Source organism: Dipodomys ordii, unplaced genomic scaffold (genome assembly GCF_000151885.1).
Source record: "Dipodomys ordii isolate 6190 unplaced genomic scaffold, Dord_2.0 Scaffold21, whole genome shotgun sequence".
In the NCBI taxonomy this organism is placed as follows: domain Eukaryota; kingdom Metazoa; phylum Chordata; class Mammalia; order Rodentia; family Heteromyidae; genus Dipodomys; species Dipodomys ordii.
Window position 1 is genome coordinate 17,742,943 of NW_012267237.1, and position 23,049 is coordinate 17,765,991.

The following is a 23,049-nucleotide window of genomic DNA, read 5'->3' on the forward strand; positions in this document are numbered from 1 at the left end:
CCTATGTATTCACTGAGTTATTAAGAAAGCTACAAAACACATGAACTGCATTCTGTATTACCAAATGTGGAGTTAAACACTTTAACAGTTGAACAGTTGGTGGTTTATGTGAATAATTGTTAGAATCTGTAGGCCAAAAAAAAAAAAAAGGAAGCAATATAGACTTGAATGTCACTATGTACCAGTGTGAACTGACATTTTTAATATCATAGTTAAAATTAGAAAAGATAAAACTTCTATCAAATTTAGAATATTCATTCAAATAAACTTCAATCCTTATCATATATAATGACATCAAATTTAAAAATAAATGTACTATCTACCCAAGACAGAATTAAACATCATAAAAATTAATAAATATTTCCTTAAAAGATCATCAGGTATCTTGGCACTGGTGGTTCAGGATTGTAATCTGTGCTGTTCTGGAGAGCTGAATATTGTGATTTGAAAGTCCAAGAGACTCTTATCTCCAATTAACCACCAAAAACCCTAGAAGCAGAACTGTTATTCATAGGAAGGATTTCCTTGAACAAAAGGCTCAGAGATTTGCACAAGGTTCTGGACTAATAAAAACAAAAACAAAAAACAAATCGTCAAATTTTAGATAATATTGAGGAATAAATGAATCATAACATAATTAAAGTAAGACAACCTGCAAGCCCAATAACAATAGGCAGAATAATTCAAATTCTATGAGTCTGAGTAAAGCAGTGATTATAAGCAATAGCCATATCGGCTTTATAAAATATTTTGATGTGCATATCACTGTGTATACATTTCTATTTCAGAAGTAGAATGACAAAACAAATGTAAACAAAATAGCTTTGGGCAAAAAATTAGTAAGACCCTATTTTACCCAAAAAACCTGTGATCTCAGTTACTGGAAAATATACAATAGTGATGTGAAGTCTAGCTTGCTCTGAGGAAAATTCAGGAGACATTATGTGAAGAATAATTAAAGGAAAGGCAAGAATAGCATCCTAGCTCAAGTGGCAGAATGCCTAAAACATGAGGATCTGAATGCCATCAAATACAAAACCAAAGCAAAACCAAAAACATTGGCTTATACATTTACATGTGAAAAAAAACAACAGTAAATTTAGAAAAAATTTATTTCATAGTCCTGAGATCACCAAGACCTTAAGAACACAATCTACATAACTAAGGTATAATAAATTGCTTTAAACTAAATTAGAATATGTTGCTCATAAAAATGAATCATTTAGAAAATAGAAAAATACAGACTATGAGAAAATATTTCAATATATATGTCATAAAATATTTTAAAATTGTAAAGAAAAATAGCAATTATCTCTATATGGATAATGCAATGGAAAAATATAGAAAGTATATAATCATTAAAATGATGGAAAAGCAACTTAAAAAATAAAAGATTTAAATTGTAATACTACACTGTCTACAGGACTCTTCCTATTTTGGGGAGGGTGAAAACAGATAAAACTGGTTGCCAATTGTTTTTTGTATTTTCTAGATATTTTTAAATTTATTTGTTTTTAATAATTTTTATTGTGAAAATACTGTACAGAGGTGTTACAGTTAAATGAGAAAGATAATGAATACATTTCTTATCAAACATTGTTGCCTCCTCTTTGTTTTTCCCCTACCATCCCTTCCCTTCTACCTCCACAACTACACTCCCTCCTACCCCCACCTAAAATGTAAAGTTTGTTTTTCAACATAGTGTCTTGTATGTCTCATTGTTGCAATGTATCTACCTGTATCCCTATTTACACATTTTATTTTTTCCCTTCCCCTCTCCAAATTATACCAACATATAATACAGTGAAAGCAGGGGTTATACCGTGGGGGAGGGGCATACAAAGCAACCAAAAAAAAATCACATGGTACCTTATAAATATGTTAGAAAGAATAGCAAGAAAAAAAATCACTTGTGTCCATATGTTGGGGTTCATTTTGCTTAACTTCATCTTATCTGGTCATGTGCTACAGCTTTGGACCTCCTTTTTTACTTGTCCCAGACATATACTAGTTATTTAAATTTAATTTTATTGTCAAGGGGACATAAAGAGTGGTTACAGTTACATACAAAAGGTAGTGAGTACATTTTTTGTCTAATGTGTTACCCCCTCTATCATTTTTCCCCATTTCCCTCCTCAATCCTCCTGCCAAGTTGTACAGTTCATTTCCAACATATTGTCTTATGAGTATTGCTGTTGCATTGCTTTGACTTTGTCCTTTTTCTCACCATATTATTGTTCCCTGTCTCTTCCCTAATTCAGATAAATGTATATACAATACCCAGGGTACCAAAGTGACAACAGGGGTAAACCATAGGAAAAATTAAAAAAAAACAAAGAAAAAGAAACCACATAGTACATTAAAGACAGCAACAACAAAGAAAAATCCCTGTTTCCATATCTTGGAGTTCATTTTGCTTAGCATCAACTCATGTGGTCATATGTACATAGATATTGAGGTATTCTGGTCATCTGCTAGAACTATCTGAGGCATATACTAATTATTAGAAATAAGGGAAGCCTTGGAACTTATATTTTTTTGGGTCTGGCTTATTTCACTTAATATTTTTTCCAAGTCTTTCCTTATGAATGGGGTGTCGTCATTCTTTCTACTGTAAGTATAGAATTCTATTGTGCAAATATACCACATTTTCTTGATCCATTCATCTACTGAGAGACATCTGGGTTGATTTTACATCTTAGCTATTATAAAAGTTGCTGCAATTTTCATGGTTGTGCTGGTAGCTTTAGTATGGCCTTGTTTATGGTCATTTGGTAACTGCGCAGAAGTGGAATTTCTTAGTCATAGGGGAGATCTATATGCCTCAATGATTTATCAATTTTGTTCCCAAGCAAATTTGTTATTTGAGAAAGACATATAATAAAAGTGTGTAAAATATCCATAGTAGCTTTTATCATAAGAATCTTAAATTAGAATGAATCAAATGACTATTAGCATAAAATTGAGTATGCAAATTAAAATTCAATCAAACAATGGCATACCACTCAGCAATAAAGTGAAAAAAAAACTATTGACAATGAGTGTATATCTCAAGAACATTTTTCCATGAGAGATAACTCTGATTATTCAATTTTAATATCTCTGCCTCTATGATGTGAAAGACAAAAGTAAACCACGGTGACAAAAGCAGAACATTTGTTTTAGATAGGTGAAATGGAGAGCAGGAAAATCATCCAGAAATAGAACCAGAACCATGAAGAACAAAAAAGCCAGAGTGAGATATAGCAAGTGTACAAACAGAATGGGTTTCCTTCAGCCTTGATTAGCCACAAACACCAGTACAATCATAGGAGTTTAATTCACCTTGGAGAAAAAGTAAGATTTGCTTCCCGATTTCCTTATGGGTTCATTTTCATTTATTTGACAAAGTGACCTATATCAGATATTGATTTTATGCTGCTCTGACAATACATATGTGGATTGTCATGACTGTAGCCAGCATAGCAGGTTATCCGTCCAGATGAGGGATGGAGAAAGCAGTGTTTAAGGAATTTTGTTTCCCAGGGAAAACCGCATTATCAATGACCTATAAGATCCAATCCAGCAGGGTATGATAGGAAAACATAATTAAAACACAGTGTCTCCCAACCCAAAAATTGACCCACAAAAGTAGAGGAGAAAGAAACAAGTGTATTTTTGAATTAGCTTTAAAGCAGAATGTGATCTATGCATAGACAATCTGGGGAAGGTTTGTTAAGACAGGAAGAAATCTTACACTTTTGCATAGCCAAGCAGATTCAGCCCATTGCAACCATATCCTAATATAGCAATAGCTAGTCCTCTAAAATGATCACTTAAAATCACTGAAGGAACACACAGCGTTCCTGCTAAATTCACTGGGAAGTTGAAGAGATCATAGATGTTAGCTATGTTTGTTTGTTTGTTTTTTGTAGGTCATGGGACTTGATCTCTGGGCCTGGGAGCTGTCCCTCAGCTATTCAGCTCAAGGATAGCGTTCTACAAATTGAGCCACAGCACTACTTTCAGTTTTCTGAGTGGTTTACTGGAGTTAAGAGTCTCCCCAACTTTCCTGCCTGGGCTGGCTTTGAACCATGATCCTCAGATCTCAGCTTCCTGAGTAGGTAGGATTACAGGCGTGAGCCACCAATGCCTAAGTAGCTAATTGCTTTCAAAAGAAAAATTAGGTCTTACACATTTGGCAATGTTAGATTCCATCCCTCACACAGGATGTGATAGCCATGGTCTTTGAATGGTCCCTTTAGTAACCAAACCTGCCTTCATTTCAGTTGAGTTTATTAATTTAAGAATATACATTTATTTCCTTGTTTTTGTTATTCCCCCTTCCTTTGCTTCCTGTACCCACAATGGACTGCCAGTATCACCTTCCTAAAATCTCTAGCCAAGTCCAACTGTACAGGCCATGAGGAAGTTTTAGATAAAATTAGCCTGGGGATTATCTACCAGGGCTTAAATGTGATGAGTTCCTCTGAACCTGAAAATGAAGAATCTTTAACCTCAAGCTGTTAGAGTCTGTGAAACCGCTGAGAGTCTGATTGAGACATACACCAAGGCTGAAAATTGTTGATAGCCTTTATCACATGACACTTTCAGAACTGAAACTCATGGATTTCATAAAGGAATCATCAAGTGCTTGAATACAAATGTACTCAAAAACATGACCCACCGCAAAGGAGACATAGAGAGCATATAGAAAAGAAATAAGCTATGGAGAACTCTTAGGAAAGGCAGTACTCAGAAATGACCAAGTCTTTCTTGAGCAGAAGCTAAATCTGTAATATATATTACCTTGGTGGAAAAATGAAGGCAGAGGAAGACGTCTGCATTGACAGTTTGTGAGCTCCGTGATTGAAATCAGATGCAAATTATGGAATTTTAATTTGAAACTAGTTTTTTATGGTTGTTGTTGTTGTTTGTTGTTGGTTATGGGGCTGATCTCTGGGCCTGGGCACTGTCCCTCAGATCTTCACCTCAAAGCTAGTGATCTACCACTTAAGTCATAGCGCCACTTCCAGTTTTCAGTTGTTTAATTGGAGATAAGAGTCTCACGGACTTTCCTGCCCGGGCTGGCTTTGAACTGTGTTCCTTGGATCTCAGCCTTCTGAATAGTTAGGATTATACCAACACCTGAATGAAGCCCTTATTCTTAAGGTTAAGAAGACTAGATGAGACAAAGGCAAGTGCTCTGATAAGATAAATGAGACCTAGTTGCACCTGGGTGCAACTAATGACACAAATAACATAAGAGAAATCAAGTTTTAAGAGCTATAGCAAGTAATTTATACTCTTGATTATTCCTTTCTGGCTATGCAGTTTGATGAAGAATAACTTTTCAAAATGCAAAAACAAAAAATGTTGCTTTTGAGGGCATACTTTTGACACTGCACAATGGAATACAAATCTGTTGTATCTCAGAAAATCAATTCAATAAACCTGAATGATTGGTACCATTATTCAACTTCAAGACAGGAAACTGAGATTAAAAGGGGTTAAGTAATTTGTCCAAGGCCACAGAGTCAGTTGGTGGTTTAAATCAAAACCTGTACTCTGCCCACAAAAACTCTCCCTTCGTTTTAACTATGTGGCAATAGGAATGTCTTTGTTATGTCCATGTTCATTATTTCTGTCTCAAGCAAAACAAAGTGTGGCAAGGAGTCAGTTGAGGATATTGGAGGTAAATGGAAGCATATGGATCAAATGGGACAGTGACTTTCACAAAGAGAAAAGAGTTGCTATTGTATTTATGAGAAAGATGGGTAGAAATTGGAGAGAATGTGATTGCCAAACATTAAGGGAAATTCAAACGTGCAACCTCTTTAGTACAGTTATTGAGGTATGTCCTATTTAAAATGCGGAGAGTCCTGTCCTATCAAGTTCCAGAATAGAAAGTTAATGCCTACAACATTGTTTCTTGCCTTTCCACTTCACAGTAAGTCCTGGATTCAGTTTCTAAGCCTTTTATTGTGAGGTTCACAAATTTTTACTTGTTAAAAAAAATCCAGATATTCTCGTAAAATTTAAGAAAACTTCTAACCTAAAAGTATTGAAGCATTTGCAAGCATTATGCAACTGATTAGCATTTCAGACAAAATCATCTTTCTCTCATGTCAACCAAAGATTTTAAAAAAGCTGAGCTGTGAGGCAGTAGTTGATGAAGGTAGAGAGATTATTTCAGATTATGTTCAGTTTATGTACCAAACAAATGAAAGAAGGAGATAATAGGTGTCTCTTCAACTAACCATGTTATATGACAGATATAACTAAAATGGAAAAAAAAATCTGGGTATTTAATTTCCATGGTTAAAATCTATATATCATTGATATTTCAGGAAGGTTGAACTGATTACCTGTTCCTGTTCTGTAGTGATCTTGGTCCTGTCTCATGATATTTTCCATGTGAGTAGAGCAGAAGAGTAATCACAGTTCTGAATGTTGGCAAAGAACAAGGGAGGTTAATAATAAGATAATGATTGGCCAGCTCAGTCTTAGGAAAACAATCTCAAAAAGGTTTTGCTAATATATGTACATTAGTGTTGCAAAAATAGCTGAATCAAATTTAAATATGAGGAATTATTAGGTTTGATGTTCACAATATTTTCTAGAATTCACTGATTTTTAACTCTATTATAATCAATGATAAATGTTTGCTACCATGAACAAGGTGTATATTGTTTCAATAAAAACAAAATAAATCAAATTCCTAGGTTATATAATTAATATCTTCAACAGTTTATAGTCCAAGGTCAAATTATGTCTCATCCAACAGCATGCTTTGCTTTTTGATCTATCATTACTGATGAAAATATTACTTAATTTCAGATACCACTCTTCTTACTCTTACAGAAATTGGGAATTATTATTCAACACTCTTTCTCAATGGGTTATAATATAGAATATCTTTAAAAGTACTAATTTTTTAAAAATGCAAATGTGAGTTATAGTTATTAATACAGCCCATTTATATACATTTTGCTTTATGTAGTTTTAGTAACTTCTACAGCAGATACCAAAACATCTTGATTAGAAAAATTTTCCTGGTGGCATAATGGTTGTTTTTCTCTTCCTCCACTCCTTCTGCCAATATCCAAGCAGATGAAATGTGTGATCTCCTTTGAGGTTGATTTTAATGTCATCTCAATCCTTTGTAGAAATGAGAGTGGAATTTTAAGTGTTCAAATTCCAACCAACTTTAATGAAAAATGATAGGAATTTTCATATAACCAGAGCTTAGAAAAGATGGAATTGTATTTGCACACTATTAAAGTTCTGAATAATTTAGGTTATTTTTAGACTTGAATTGCTTAGAGGATTTTAGAAAAGCTCAACTTCAGCATCTGAAGAAAGGCACTGTTAGTCCTGATTTTAGCAATCTTAGGTCATTTAAGCCTTTCCATAGAAAGCTTTTGTAGTTAACAATGAAGATATTTTTCACCTGAGGACAATCATGGAAAACATTGAAACCTTAATCTGGGAGTTAAGTTTACTGGATTTATTTCTTACAGTATCTATAATACCTGTTTCTTTATATACATCTTACTTTTTTCTTTCTTTTCTCCAAGTTTGTGGTAGAATATACTTTTGTAAGCATTCTAAAAATACAGGCAACACATCATACATACTTATACATCTATATTTATATGTCATAAATACATATCAGCCAACTGTTGAAAAAGATCATTCACTATACTCTCAAGTTCTTAGTTTCTAGTGCTCCATGTGTGTTTTAATATCTTTATCACTGGTAGAATGTGAAAGTGAAATAACTACATGTGGTGAAGATGCTTTGTCCACATCATAAAAATGTATTGATGTATTTGGCAAATAGATGATGAGGAAGAGAAACAGGTTAATAAGACAGTTTATTTAAACATTGAAGGTGATTTAGAAATTAATAAAAGGGAAAATACAAGAGTTGTTTGGAACCCATATCACATACATACTTTGCCAATTCTCAGGGAAAATATAAATTTTTTAAAAAGTCAGTTACATTTAAAAATTGCATCGAAATTAAATGTAAAACATTTAGGGAATCTCTCCTGGATTTTTACTTTAGGTTACTAAAATAACCAAATATCTAAAATCAAAGGTTATATTTTTCATCGAATGAACAGAATATGCGATGCTAATTAAATAAGAAATTTCAAACGGTTGCTTTCTACAACAGAATTGATTAGAAAAAGCTCAAAACCCACATATTTACCTCCAGTACAGTCTTAAATTTCTTAATCTTTGTGTGATCAAGAAAGGCCTGAAGATGACTGAATTTCATCAGAAATTATTTCAAGCTGTTAGTTTAGTTTTTAAAGTATGTCCTCAGAAAAGACTTTGACTCTTTAGCGATAATGACTACAACATTTCAATTCTCAAAATAATATATAAAGAAGGTGATTTAAGGGCCTGAGGTAAATGCTATAATATAGCTGCATAACTAATTTTTACTTTTTAATTACCATGATATGAAAATCTTCTCTTTTTTTTTTTCACACTAGGTATCACTACATAGTCCAGGCAGGCCTCAAATTTATTAACCTGCTTCAGCTTCCAAAGTGCTGAGACTTAAAATATATCCTAGCATTCCCAAATACTTTTTATTTGTATTTGCTCTTGTATATATGTTAGCATATGTATGACTCCACATAACCTCAATTAGAATACAAAAATAGTACTGTCAACTCCATAAACCACTTTTGCTATTGCTTTTGTAGTCATAGCCTTCTGCCCCATAGAACCTATTATGATCAGTTTTTTTCAATTTTTCTCATTCTTGAAACAACATGGAGTTGTATATTACAAAACCACTGAGATCAGCTTTAACTCATCATCTGACATTTGTGATCATTTAAGTTGTTGTGTATATATTGTTGTGTATAGAAAAGGTTATGTTCCTTTTCACTAATACAAACTCTTGCATTCTATTGTCCATAGTACTCTATTTTTTCATTTATTATTAATCTCCTGTAGGATGTTTAGGCTGAACAATATGATATAGTATGAACATTGTTTAGTCTTTTCATGGGCATGTTTCCTTGTTTATAAGATGATGAATAATCTTATAAACATGGTCAAACCATATTCTGGAATAGTCATATGCTTTTAAATTCTGAAGAGTGATGTTAGAAAGTTTGGTTGAACCATACTGGGTCTTTAGTGTCAATAGCTTTTTAAAAAAAATTAGCCATTCTATTAAGCATGTGATTACTCTGTTCTTTTCTCTAATTTTTCATTTCTGTAAGGGGAAAATTATACTAAAATTTATATACCATTGTAGCAGGCATATTGTGAAGCATTTTCAGGTCTATTAACAATGTAGGAAAATCAGAAGTAAAGAGAGAGGCAAGAAGAGGAAGAATATACCGATTGTGGAAAGTAGGCCAATCCTCAAACATATCCAATGCACGGAAAGGAAAAGCAAAGGGAACCTGCCCTGAAGATATTACTGGCTTGGGGATTCCTCAATGAAAACTCTTTAATTTTGTGTGCTGAGTTTTCTTCATAATTAAGTATCTACCTATATAGAAAAGTGAAAGAAAAGTCTATTTTCTATAGATAATTTTTCATCAAAAGTTTTTAATTTTTTCACATTTACCAGATCCCACCCAAAGCTATCTTATATATGTATGTGTATGTATGTATGTATGTATGTATCTATCTATCTATCTATCTATCTACCCTTTGTCTATTTGCCTTTCTAGCTATTGTTAGCACTAGGGTTTGAACTCAGGACTTTGTGCTAACTTCCTTTTAAGTAGGCTGATACTATGCCACATGAGCCATTTTAAGTTATAATTTTTTTGAATATGAAGGCTCATTTTTTTCTGTATAGAGCAACTTTGAACTACAATCCCGTGGTCTCAGCCTCCTGAATAGCCAGGTGTGAGTCATTTATGTGTACCTTCGAACTAATTTTTATGAGCAAAGTGTTAAAGGCTACCTGGATGGTAAATAAATATAAATAGATTTTTAGTATCATTAACATTTAGAAAATTTGATAAAGAGATTGTTACTGAATGAAAGTAAAATTAGAAATGAAGGGCTGGGAAGGTGGCTCAGTGGTAGAGCGCTTGCCTTGCATGCTTGAGGCCCTGGGTTCGATTCCTCAGCACCACATAAGCAAAAAGAAAAAAGCCAGAAATGGCGCTGTGGCTCAAGTGGTAGAGCGCTAGCCTTGAGCTGAAGAGCTGAGGGACAGCGCCCAGGCCCAGAGTTCAGGCCCCATGACCCGAAAAAAAAATTAGAAATGAAAAGTTTTCTCATATATTGTTTCTTGATAGGAATTTGAGGTAACAGGAACTGATGTGTTATTGTTGAAAGTATGGATTGCCGTTGACTTAAATAATTTGTTGTTATAAAATAGTGTAAAACATAAATGTTCTCACCAGAAGAATAGGATAAATATTTTATAAAATATTTTTACTAACTGAAACCTAACAAAATTTTATTTGTATTGAAATATTACATATTACTACCATTGATAGATAGATAGATAGATAGATGCTTCTAAAGACAAATGCAAACAATTCAGGCTTCTTCAAACAGTAATGTCATGTGGAAAATTATTTACAGAAATAAAACCTGGACATCCACAATTATATTTACTTTAGAGCTTATGAAATCAATTGATTTTGATTTTTGGCTCTAACCCTTCTAGACAGATGCTTCTGCATTTAGCCAGTGGATGTAAGAACAACAACAAAAACCTCTGAAAAGGCCATCAATCTGCTCATTAATTCTGGCTTCTTCATTAGCCAAAATCCAATACAAATAGTTTACCTTTGTGCAAAGAAGCACAAAATGGAGCCTAGCTCTGTTCTCTCTCTAGCTGAAAAGCAGAGATTGTTGAGAATGAAAAACAAAACTGTGGATCAAAAGTACAAACATCATCAGAGAAAGCTAAATGAAAATGTCACATTAACTTGTCAAATTTTCAGTCTCATATGAAAAAATGAAATATAGAACAACTGAATTATTTTCACTTTATTCAGTGGTCATGGTTCTCTGTGATTCAATAATGGCTCCTTGGTCAAATGCACTGCAGGGATTCTTCTGACAATCAAAACTGAACTTTTTAATCACCTACATGACAAAACAAACTCCTTCAACTATTAATGTTAGGGAGACAACAGATTTGAAAATCCATGAGGACAATTTTGCAGTGTTTCCTTCACTACAATGAGTAAAAATAACAATTCAGTAAAAGTATAAGCACACTTGTTCCAATTTCCTGATAGTAAAATCTGCCAATTTGCATAACAAAAGAATACAGAAATTACATGCCACTACCTTTACTCTGGTCTTCCATAAAGAACTAAGCAAGACACTGTCATTCTCATATATTTATCAATTATTGGCATTCTCAATGAATTATTTATAATCATGAATATTTATCAAATACTTTAATAATGAATATTACCTTAATGGTAATCATAATCATTTAATATGATATTTATATAACCCAAATTATATATGAGCATAATATATAAATAATTAATGTGCATCGCTTAAAATTATGTGATCAAATTAAACTCATCCCCTTAAGTCTATATTTATGCTCCTCAATTACAGAAGCAATATAATATATCACTTTGGCTATTACACAGAGTAGTGTATAAATCTTGCATTATTTGATTCCATTGATGTTACTAATGTTCTTAGAACTCTTCAATCTTCCATTAAAACTATTTTAGATGATCTAAGCTTATTTCTTTTGTTCTCTTTATAACTAATACTGAAACTGAGCAATCGCATGCCTAGGAGGAAAGAAGAATGGATACCACTGTTAAAAAAGTCACTATCAAACATTCATTAAAGGCTGATATCCACTACAGTCAAATCAATAGGAAATCACAGAAAGCACTCTTCCCCTCCTCTGATACATATGGAATTAGTTAATGGCTATGTTCTGCTTCTAACCATAAGAAAGTGAAGGCAATGATCTGAATGATTTTTCTGTACTATATCTATGGGTTTTCGGATCTAAATCTCTTTCTTCTGTGTATCCTTCATGCTCATTTCATTATGATTTCATTTGTTATCACTCTAAAACATCTAAATGAGATACTAGTGGGGAAAATACAGATTTGCACTCCATGCAAACCACTCAAATAAATACACACTCTATGTATAACTCTATTGAAGTATTTGGAGCACAAGTTTAAATCTGAAAAGGAAATTTCTAGGAAGTAAATAGGAAAACCAATGTTCAGCCCTACTTTGGATGTTCTGACTCTTTGGAAAAAGGAAACAACACAGATACTGAAATTGTTAAAAGACAAAGGGTTGCTGAACATGGTATAAGGGATATGCTAAACAATTCCCATAATAATGTTCTGATTATTTATTTGTACTATTCCCTAATCTAACAATTTGCTTGGTTTTTGAAAGCTAAAATTCAGTTTTATAAAATATTTTCAAGAGTCTCTTGATTTGTGTAGTTATGAATCAACTCACTGAAAAACTGTAAAAGTAGTAAAAAGAACAGTATGTGTCTATGTATGAATTAATTTCATTGTCAAAGTTCAGATACAGAAGTTATAATGTTCAGTTATAATCACAAAATTATTTTCTTCCTCCTTTACTTTTTTCTCCTGCTATCTAATACATACTTCTTTACTTTCTTACTTTCTCTTTTATTAGATTAATATATTTTATATTTTCAATTTTATTTATAATTATAAGCTACAGGTACTTGTGAGAATCCTCTACTGCCAGAAACAAAGAAGTTAATAATATTATTTGAAACACTCTTAGAAGTATGAATAGCTATTCTTAATATGGTTTTATATATATATATATATGTATGTATATATATATATATATATTTAGCTTTTAAAATGTTACTATGAATAAAATTTTTTCTACTCTGAATTCCTACAAATCTTTCACTAATAGTTCTAACATATATGTGTATCTGCATAGGCAAATATTATCTGTCACTTCCTGATTATGCAATAATTATGAAATGTCAATTGAATTCCTCCCCAAAAATAGATACTTAAAAGTAAGTTCATTTAATTTGAAATTATTCCTATATCAAATATTATTGTAACCCATTCTAAAAGTGGTGAGATGGTCAGCAGGTTCTACCTTGAAATGTAAGATGTAAATGTAATAAAGCCAATTGGGGCTCCCTGACATCTGTAATACCTAGCTACTCAGGAGTCTGAGTACTGATGAGCCTGGTTCAAAGCCAGTTCAGTCAGATAAATCTGATAAATTGGAGACTCCAGTTAACCAGCAAAAACTCAGACATGCAAGTCTAGCTCCAAAAATAGTGTGCAAAAAAGCCAAACAGAGCGCAAATTTTATTGCATTTTAAATATACAACTTAAAGCAAAAACAACATATGTAATAAAGAAGGATTTTAGTGATTTATTGCATATTTATGTTTGTTTTATCCCACATATTCATGATTATTTAGATTGTGTAGTTCTACTAATTTTTTACAACTTAATGGATATGTATATTTATTATATTTAAATTTTCATGCCAAATTATTTAGAGAAAATCATTATAATGATGTTCATCAAGTTGCAATATTAAAATATATTGCATTTATACATAGTGCGAAAATAGATATCCTATAATGTATGATCATTTGTACTTTCTAATTATCCAATTCGGAAGAAACTAAAAAGTTGATCGGTATGATAGGAGTGCTATTTGAGTACAGAGAATTTTTAGGGGGTTCTGCATTCTCTTAATCTCGAAGAACAAATCATATCCTCTACATGTTCTCCTGTACCATCTGTGGTTAAGCTTTCCTATAAAAACACTTAGTAGTCTGGATGAGGGAGAGGTGAAAACGAGTTAGGACTCTTGGATATTGATGTGTAGAAGGAGCAGTCTGATGGCAACTGGGAGCTAAAATTTCTGTTAAATACTGGAAGACACGCAGATATCTAGAAAAAACAAAACAAAATGAACCCCAAGATAAGAACTCAAATGGTTTTTCTTTCTTGCGATTGTTTCTAACATACTTATAAGATGATTTCTTTGTTGCTTTGTATGTCCCTCCCCCACATTATTTCAAATACAGTGTTTTCACTGTATTTGAAGTTGGTGTAATTTGTGGAGAGGAAGGGAAAAAACACATTGTTTAAATAGGGATACAGGTGAACCCATTGCAACAATGACATGTACAAGTCGTTATGTTGAAAACGAACTTTACAACTTTGGTGCGTGGATAGGGGGGGAAAATGGGCGGGGGATGGGAAGGGGAAACAAAGGAGGAGGAAACAATGCTTGACAAGAAATGTACTCATTACCTTGTTCATATAATTGTAACCCTTCTATACGGTATTTTCACACACACACAAAAAGATCTGAAGATTTCAGAGAAGACTTGGTACTTTTAATAACTCATTTGTCATCCTTCATCTCAGCCTAGGAAAGATGGAGGAACTGGGATTCAAAGGACTTGTACAGAATTGGAGGAAATATTCTTTACCTGTCCGTCTTTGTTCACAATTAATTTTAGTTTCGGTCTGTGAAATTTAATTCTGCTTTTGATTAAATTTTACAAAATTTACTTTTTGTCAAATATTTAAACATAATTTAAATATAATGGTATATGCATCAAATATTTACATGTTTTATTTGATGTTAATGTATTAAAACAGAAATATTCACAAAACATACTCTATTCATAAATCATAAATATATTAACAAATAAAAGAGTAAAAGCTCTCTCAACCTGTGTCTCCATTTAAGTGTTTTTTAAGCTGACTAAAATGGGGGAAAATTAGCTTGTTCATTTTCGCAAATTAGCAATTGAGAAATTTTCAAAGGTACAAAAAAACCAGTGTATTTGAATAACCTATAATAGTATTTCTGAACATTACTTTTGATTTCTAAGATAAATATATGAAGTCATATGAAATATATGAAATATATGAATTAGTGTTATTTGTCTTTACTTCTAGTAATTATCTGAATAAATGTTCAAATGCTTTATGATTTTATTAATGTTTAAAGATCTACTTAACTAGTCTAGTTTTTAGTAAAAGTAAAACTACTAGTTCTATGAATTACATTTTAAAATTATTTCCATTTGGACATGAACTGGTAATTTCCACTCTTTAAACTGTAAGTGTATCATTAAAGCAGCCATTAAACTGATAATAGGCAATTAACATTGTAGTAGCTTATCATAAATAGCATTGAGAGTCCCACATCTTTTCTTTGCAGGTCAGTAAAATACATCATATAAAATTAAATTAAATGTAATCACCAAAATTAAAATGGAAATAGCAACAATTAAGTCAAGTAGATGTTGCAAATGAACAGCATTAACAAAACTGACAAATGGTTTATAACATAAGTTTGAGTGAACTGAAATTCCACACAGGTGATCTAATCTTACTTTGCTATTTTGTTTAGTCCTGAATTATCTCTAAAAGAAGGTACTATTTGTGTATACTTAAACATCACTTTCTTATTGAACATCAACAAGTTTTAAATGATATACATTTAATGTCCGTTAAAAGTTCAACCCAAGAATAGAAGTTTGATATTCTTTTCCTTGGGCATCAATCTGAGGAAGAAGAAAGTGTTTCTACCTTGACATGAACCTTCAGTTAATAAATAGTGAGTAGGAATTTTCTTTTGAATTTTGTTTGTCTGTATTATGAATGGTAGGAATAGTTATGGATTATTCATTTTCTCAGTTTAAAAGCAGTCACACATAATTATTTTGCTTTTAAAATTAACTATACTGAATTATTGTACTGAAATACTGCAATTTCAATGATTCTATTCTATCAGTTGAAGTAATAAAATAATAAAGTAATAAAATTTCAAAATATCTAAATCTTGATCGATCTATTTGTGTGTGTGTGTGTGTGTGTGTGTGTGTGCGCGCGCGCGCGCGGGCCATGGTTCTGGTGAGCATTGTCCCAAAGCTCTTCTGTTCATAGCTGGCACTCTGCCACTTGAGGAACCTCCACTTCTGGCTTTTTGGTGATTAACTGGAGATGAAAAGCCAATGGATTTTCAGCCCAGGCTGGCTTTAAAATCAAGATACTCAGATCTCAGCTTGCTGAGTAACTAGGACTATAGGTAGAATCCACATGCATCTGGCTAGCCCATCTATATTTAAACTCGTATTGCCGTTTTCTATAAATGTTCTCTATAAATGCTTTTTCTTCATATCTAACTTATTGAAATACTTGGTGTTTTAAATTAATTATTTAATCTTATTGATTTACCTTACAAATAAAAGCATTAGATACTGGTCCTGAAACATCAATGAATATTAATATCCAAAGAATAGGGATAATATTTTCCCACATAAAATGAAACCAAATAATTTTGGAATTTCTATTATGTTTTTATGTTTTCTAATTATTCTATTATCTCTTTAGATATTAGAAATATTTGGAAATGTCTAAGAAACTTTTAGTGTTTTGGATTTCCCTATATGTTTTTTTTTTTCTGCCAGTCCTGAGGCTTGAACACTGGGCCTGGACATTTTCCCTAAGCTCATTTTGTTCAAGTCTTGCACTCTACCACTTGAATCACAGGGCCATTTCCAGCTTTTTCTGTGATTAAATTGGAGATGAGAATCTCACAGATTTTCATGCTCAGGTGGGCTTCTAAAGGCAATCCTTAGATCACAGCTTCCCAAGTAGGTAGGATTATAGGCCTAACCCACAAGCTCTCAGCTAAAAGAAATACGAAATAAACATACATCAGCTTGAGAATGGTGGCACAACTTGTAATGACAGAATTTAGGAGGCAGGGTTAACAAGAATGTATATGTGAGGCTAGTCTTGCAAACATAGCATGTGTAGACCAAAGTAAGCTACCAAACAACACCTTGTCTCAAAAAGAAAAATATTTTCTAGAAATAAGTAAAAAGAAATAAATAAAACCCAGAAGCTTGTTTTTGACAATTAATGTGAAGTATGAAAAGTAAAACATCTACTAACATTTTTTTATTTGTGTTTAAAATGTTTAATTCGCTACAATGATTCATTTTGTTTTTATGTATTTTTTTTTGCATTTTGTTTAAACTAACCCTGGGGCTTGAATTTAGGGCCTGGGTGCTGTCCTAAGCTTTTGTGCTCAAAGCTAGACCTTTACCAATTGAGCAACAAAGACTTCCTGTTTTTCAGGTGCTTAATTGAAAATAAGAGTCTCATAAACTATCCTGCCTGGACTGGTTTTGATCATCAATCCCCAGATCTCAGCTTCCCAAGAAATTAGAATCACAGACAATAGGCACTGGAAGCTGGCTTGTAGCACAGTTTTGGATGATTAGACTAAGTTAGCAATGATGTAGTAATATATGAACCCAATGAACTCTAAGTAGAAGTTTAATTAAACTTTGCCTTCCACAATTGGTAATAATTTTGCTAGATTAGTGTGTCTGCAAAAATTGTACCATTTCTTTTATTTTAACCGACATTCAAGTAATAATTTTTGTGTAATTATTGTACAGTACAATTTCAGTTTGCTTTAAACTAAATGACATTTCAATCACTTTGAAAATTAATGAATATTTTTATCTGTAACTGTTTCCATGAATTATTGTCCTCTCTTCAACATATCATTTAGGAGAAAACAATGTATTCTAAAAAAAACAAAAAACACGCATTTAGAAGCATTTCCCCCAACTTTTTAATACAAATTTCTTGATTTGGAAAGATGCTTTTGACAACCCAATTATTTCAACAAGGCACTTATCTTCAAGCTGTATTATTACAGACAAAAAGTAAGTAACAATTGTGTGTATATGTGTGATATATATATATATATTATTTCTGTGTATTTAATAATAAATATTAGTAAATTATTGATAATATTTTAATATTAATACATATATTTTGTTGGTTGTGGGGCCCAAACTCAGGGCCTGGGAATTCTCTTTTAAATAAGTTTTTATTGTGAAAATACTGTACAGAGGGGTTTCAGTTACATGTGGGCATTCTATTTGAGTGAGCTTTGTTCACTCAAAGTTAGCACTGTATCACTTTGAGCCACAGCACCACTCCCAGTTTTCTTAATTAGAGATAAGAGTCTCAAGAATATGCCTGGGTTGGCTTTGAACAGTGATCCTCAGATTTCACCCTCCTGAGTAGCTAGGACAACAAACATGAGCCACTAACCAATGTCCGGCTACAGCACATATTTTTAAATCTGCCACACCATCTTTGAAAAATCACTTGTTTTATATTGAAAGTAATGTGCCTGAAGGACTGTTCATCGCATAAATAAGCCCCTGAGAGCCACAAAGAAGGAAGTTTTACTTTGTCTCAGGTTTCCACAGGTTTCTGTCTATGATCCACTGTGTCATTGTTTGTGGGTCACAGTGAGCCACGATGTCCAGGTTGGGAGCAAGAGACTGTCAGAACTGCTCACCTCAAGCCCAGTGCCTGCCATCTGTGATGATTTCCTGACAGCAGGTACTGCATTGTGCTTTTCCCATCTCCCAACAATGTCATCAGATTATGAATGTAGGAAAGTATCAATCCATCACTGGCGTCCGAGCCCTCAGAATCCAAACGCTCCTGACCAGCCTGATAACCCAGTCTCCTCTATGCATTGTTTTTGCTGTTTTTTTTATTGTTGTGTTTGTTTTACTATTTAGATAAAAAAGACATTTCACAAAATAACAAATTTTCCTTCGAAATATCTGTTTATATTTTGTTTTTGATTTTCTTCTTCCAATTCTGGGGCATGAATTCAAGGACCAGCCTCTGTGCACTTTATTTGCTCAACATTAACGTTTCCCACTTGAGCCACAATCCACTTTTTGCTTTTTGGTGCTTCATTAGAGAAAAAATCTCCTAGACTTTTCTTTCCTGTATGGCTTTGAACTATGATCCTCAACTCTCAGCCACCTGAGTAGTAGAACAGAGAATGAGCTCTATTTTTATTTTCTATAATGTTTATGTGACAACTATTAATAATATAATGTGAATGGAGTGTTATGTTTTACAGCAAATTTACATCAAGGAAAAGAAATAAAACTAAAACGATAATTACTTTCATTTTTAAAGTAATTTGATTATCTTACAAGGTAGATGACATAAACACATAAATACAGCAGATATAAGAAGAATATGTCTATGGCTTGCCTCACCCGCTGAATCTATTGTGATTCACCTTGTGCCAGGTGTTGAACCCATATTATTCCAACAAGGAATTTTCACTCGTATCAGTGGAAGAGGAGTTGAAATAACCTTTCACATCCTTCCAGTAAGTGTATTCAAGCAGATTTTAATCTCATTTGTAATTTTGCCATACTTCTTGAATATGATGTGTCTATTTGTTTAGTGAAAGATTTCCTCGGAATATTGTTATAAAGACATTAGGCCTGAAGTCAGAAGCATGGACAAGAAACAGAGATCCTAATAGTCAGTGACTACTTCATACATCATTTTAATATATTATTTTTTTTGCTTTCAATTTCTCCCACGTTAAGTTTTACCTAAATATCTTCACCTAATCCTACTACTTTATTTCCTCAACTATGTATCAGCCTCTTTAATAGCTCTCTTATTTTCTTCTACTTGATTCAAGCTCACATTCCTTCTACCTAGAAACTATTTATCTTCAAATTGTCTTTCCCAGGCTTGCCTTTCATTTTATAGAGATTATACATAATAGAACTCTGTCAGACAGAATGAATACTTTTGCTAGAATGCATATTTTTTAAGTTTCATCTTTGTTTATGCTGTTTATGTTCTTTCTCTGCTTTGTTGCAAGTGTGTTAACCATGTTAGTTTTAAAACAAGGGAAGCAGGGTGTAGGTAGTTAGATTTGGGTTTTTACATTTCAACACACGTGTGCTTTAGTCCAATCTGTGTGGTGTATATTGATGTTGATGCTACCTTGGCATAAAGTGTATTATGTATGTTAAAAGAAAAACACTATGCAGAGTAAAATATCAGTCTTGAGTTCATGTCAAATGGTATCATTGTCATTTCTGAGAACTGATTTCTAATTATATTAACATGGAGAAAATGTTTTCCATGCATGAATAAATGTTTCTGGTTCACTGGTTGAACAGTCAGCTGCACTCACACAGCTTTGATTGTTTTAGGCTCTTACCACTGAAACATTTGCTGAAACAGGAAGCTTTTGAGTGTAAAATATCAACAACCTCCCCTCTTGTTCTCATTTGATGCTACACCATAAAATTACGTTTTCAAAGTTCTGAATGTAGTTGATACTCCTATTAGAATCCAGGCCTGTATAGAGCAGAAGAATGAAAGAACAACAACCACCAATATTTCAACCTATCTTGGAAAGTGAGTTGCAGATCTCTGGGGATATTTTCTGAAATGGTACTATTGTTCTGTCAGGAGCAAAAGGTATTTGGGATGCTCAACAGCCACTGTGTCCCTGAAGGCAACACTTTAGCCTAGAGTACTCCTTGGCCTTGAAGTCAGACATTCATTTTAGGGTGCTAAAACAATCCCAAGGGATTGAAGAATGTCTTGGAAACATGTAACCATCTTTAAGGAAGGAAGATTTATAATAGTACCTTACATTCATCTATTCACAACTTTGAAATATCATAATTTGTATCAAAATCCAAAGATGTAGGAAGTTTCCAGGCAGGAATAATTTAATTTTTAATCAATAGAGAATTATTGTTATTACTGTAATTATTCTAACTGTAATATCCTTATATATCAAACATCCTTATCCATAAAACTATGATGCTTTGAAAATAGTTAAACCAGAACACAGAGGATATGAATATTGACATCTGAGAGATTCGGGGGGGGGGTAATAAATGGCAAAAGTGTGAAGCACGGTAGTAATGGATTTCAGTTGGTATAGGGAACATCAAATAAAATTATCCTAGAATAAATGATACATGAACTGATTATGAAATATTAGTGTGCCCCTTAACAATGAAGTAAATGGAAAGAGACTCTCCTGACATCAAAGGCACAGGTGGATAAAGTGCTACAATATTTGAGGAAATTAAGAGATGTACAACAGAGGAAAACAGAGGCAGCTTATGATATGGACTCTCCATTGACTGAGATGTTCAAGGTCCAAATAAATACACCAATTCTACTTTAGAATTTTAGAAAGCATAATTTAATATATAGAAATGAGGATAGTAAAATTTAGATGAATAATTTAGATATAGGAATATAAATTATGATATGATTCAGTGTAATTTGGTGAACAATTACCATGCTGAAAGTGTGGCTTGAGAGAATAGTACACACATGATTAAAATCAGAACATTTGAATATATATAAAATACTTATTGGAAATAGAAAATGGTCAAAATGCATTTTGGGAAATACTCCTAATTTTGGTACCTACGTGGTTATTATACTTAGTTTTAAATTGGAACAATAATGTAAATTTACAGAAAATGCAACAAAAATGTGAATTTAGAACAAAATGAATGCCTCCTAAAACCTTGTGTTCTAGGCTCCTCACTTTCCTTACCATTTATATGGCTTCATATGTTTTACATTGTTGTAACTAAACACTTCTGGCTGGATAATATGTCAGCGATAAAGTTGTCTTAATGCCCTCTTGTCGACAGTGGATAATGCGGTCTCATACAGGATTATAGATCTAGACTATTTTCATTCTTTGTGAGACCTGCTGCTCTTTCTGCTTATAGATGTGATTCTTAGGAATGCAGAAAATATGGACGTGCTTAATTTGGTGAGAAGTTTTGACCTTTCTTAAAAAATTGATCACCTCTTGGGGCTGGGAAGGTGGCTCAGTGGTAGAGCGCTTGCCTTGCATGCATGAGGCCCTGGGTTTGATTGCTCAGCATCACATAAGCAAAAAGAAAGAAACCAGAAGTGGCTCTGTGGCTCAAGTGGTAGAGCGCTAGCCTTGAGCTGAAGAGCTGAGGGACAGCACTCAGGGCCAGAGTTCAGACCCCACAACTGGACCCCGCAAAAAAAAATTGATCACCTCTTAAACACCTCTAAAGATATTTTGCCAGATATACACAAATCTATACTCTACCACCCTGGCACCAACTTTAGAACAATAGTATTTTCTCCTATCCAAGCATCTATTTATTGACATTTGGCACCTATGTCTGATTTACATGTTATTTTTATGAGAATACACATTTAATATGTAAATATATGTGTGTGTTTAAATTTAAAATTCAAAATTAGTATAAAATATTGAGTGGAAATATGTAATATGTAATATGAAATAAGATAGTTCCTGGAAAACTTAATGACCTCACCTTCTGTGATTAATGACAATGTTGATGCTTACATTCCTAACACATATAACTCCACTGAATTTATGCACAAATATGTATTCAATAATCCTCACAAAACTGAAACTCTGATAAAGATGGAGGAAATTCCAAAACATAGGCCAGATGTCAAGAGTTGAGTTAATGTTGGATATGTTCCAAGTCAAAGATGAAGGCTTAGAGGGCTGATAAAATCAAAGACAAAATTACATGGTTGGCTTTACACACACTGGGTAATTATTTAAATTTAAGTGTTATAACATACTATAAATAGTGTGTGCAAAAAGTGTTGATGGACAGTGTCAATCTTTTCAAGAGAGATAAACAAATGATTTCTTTTCTTTAAAAGTCAAAAGTGAAAATGGGTTATACTGTGGGGGAGGAACATACAAAGCAACAAAAAATCACGTGGTACCTTATGAATACGTTATAAACAATAGCACGAAAGAAAAAAAACACTTGTGTCCTTACATTGCGGTTCATTCTGCTTATCATCTTTTTTTTTACATTTTTTTATTATTGTGAAAATACCATACAGAGGGGTTACAATTACATTGGCAAGATAATGAGTACATTTCTTATCAAGCATTGTTGCCTCTGACCTTTTCTGCTTGTCTCAGTAAAATACTAGTTATTACAAATAAGGGAAACCATGGGACTTATGTTTCTTTGGGCTTGGTTTACTTCCCTTAATATAATTTTTTTCAAGTCTTTCCATTTCCTAACAAGTGGGGCAATGTCATTCTTTCTGATGAAGGCATATAATTCCATTGTGTATATATACCACATTTTCTTGATCCATTCATCTACTGAGGGGCATCTGGGTTGGTTCCATATCTTAG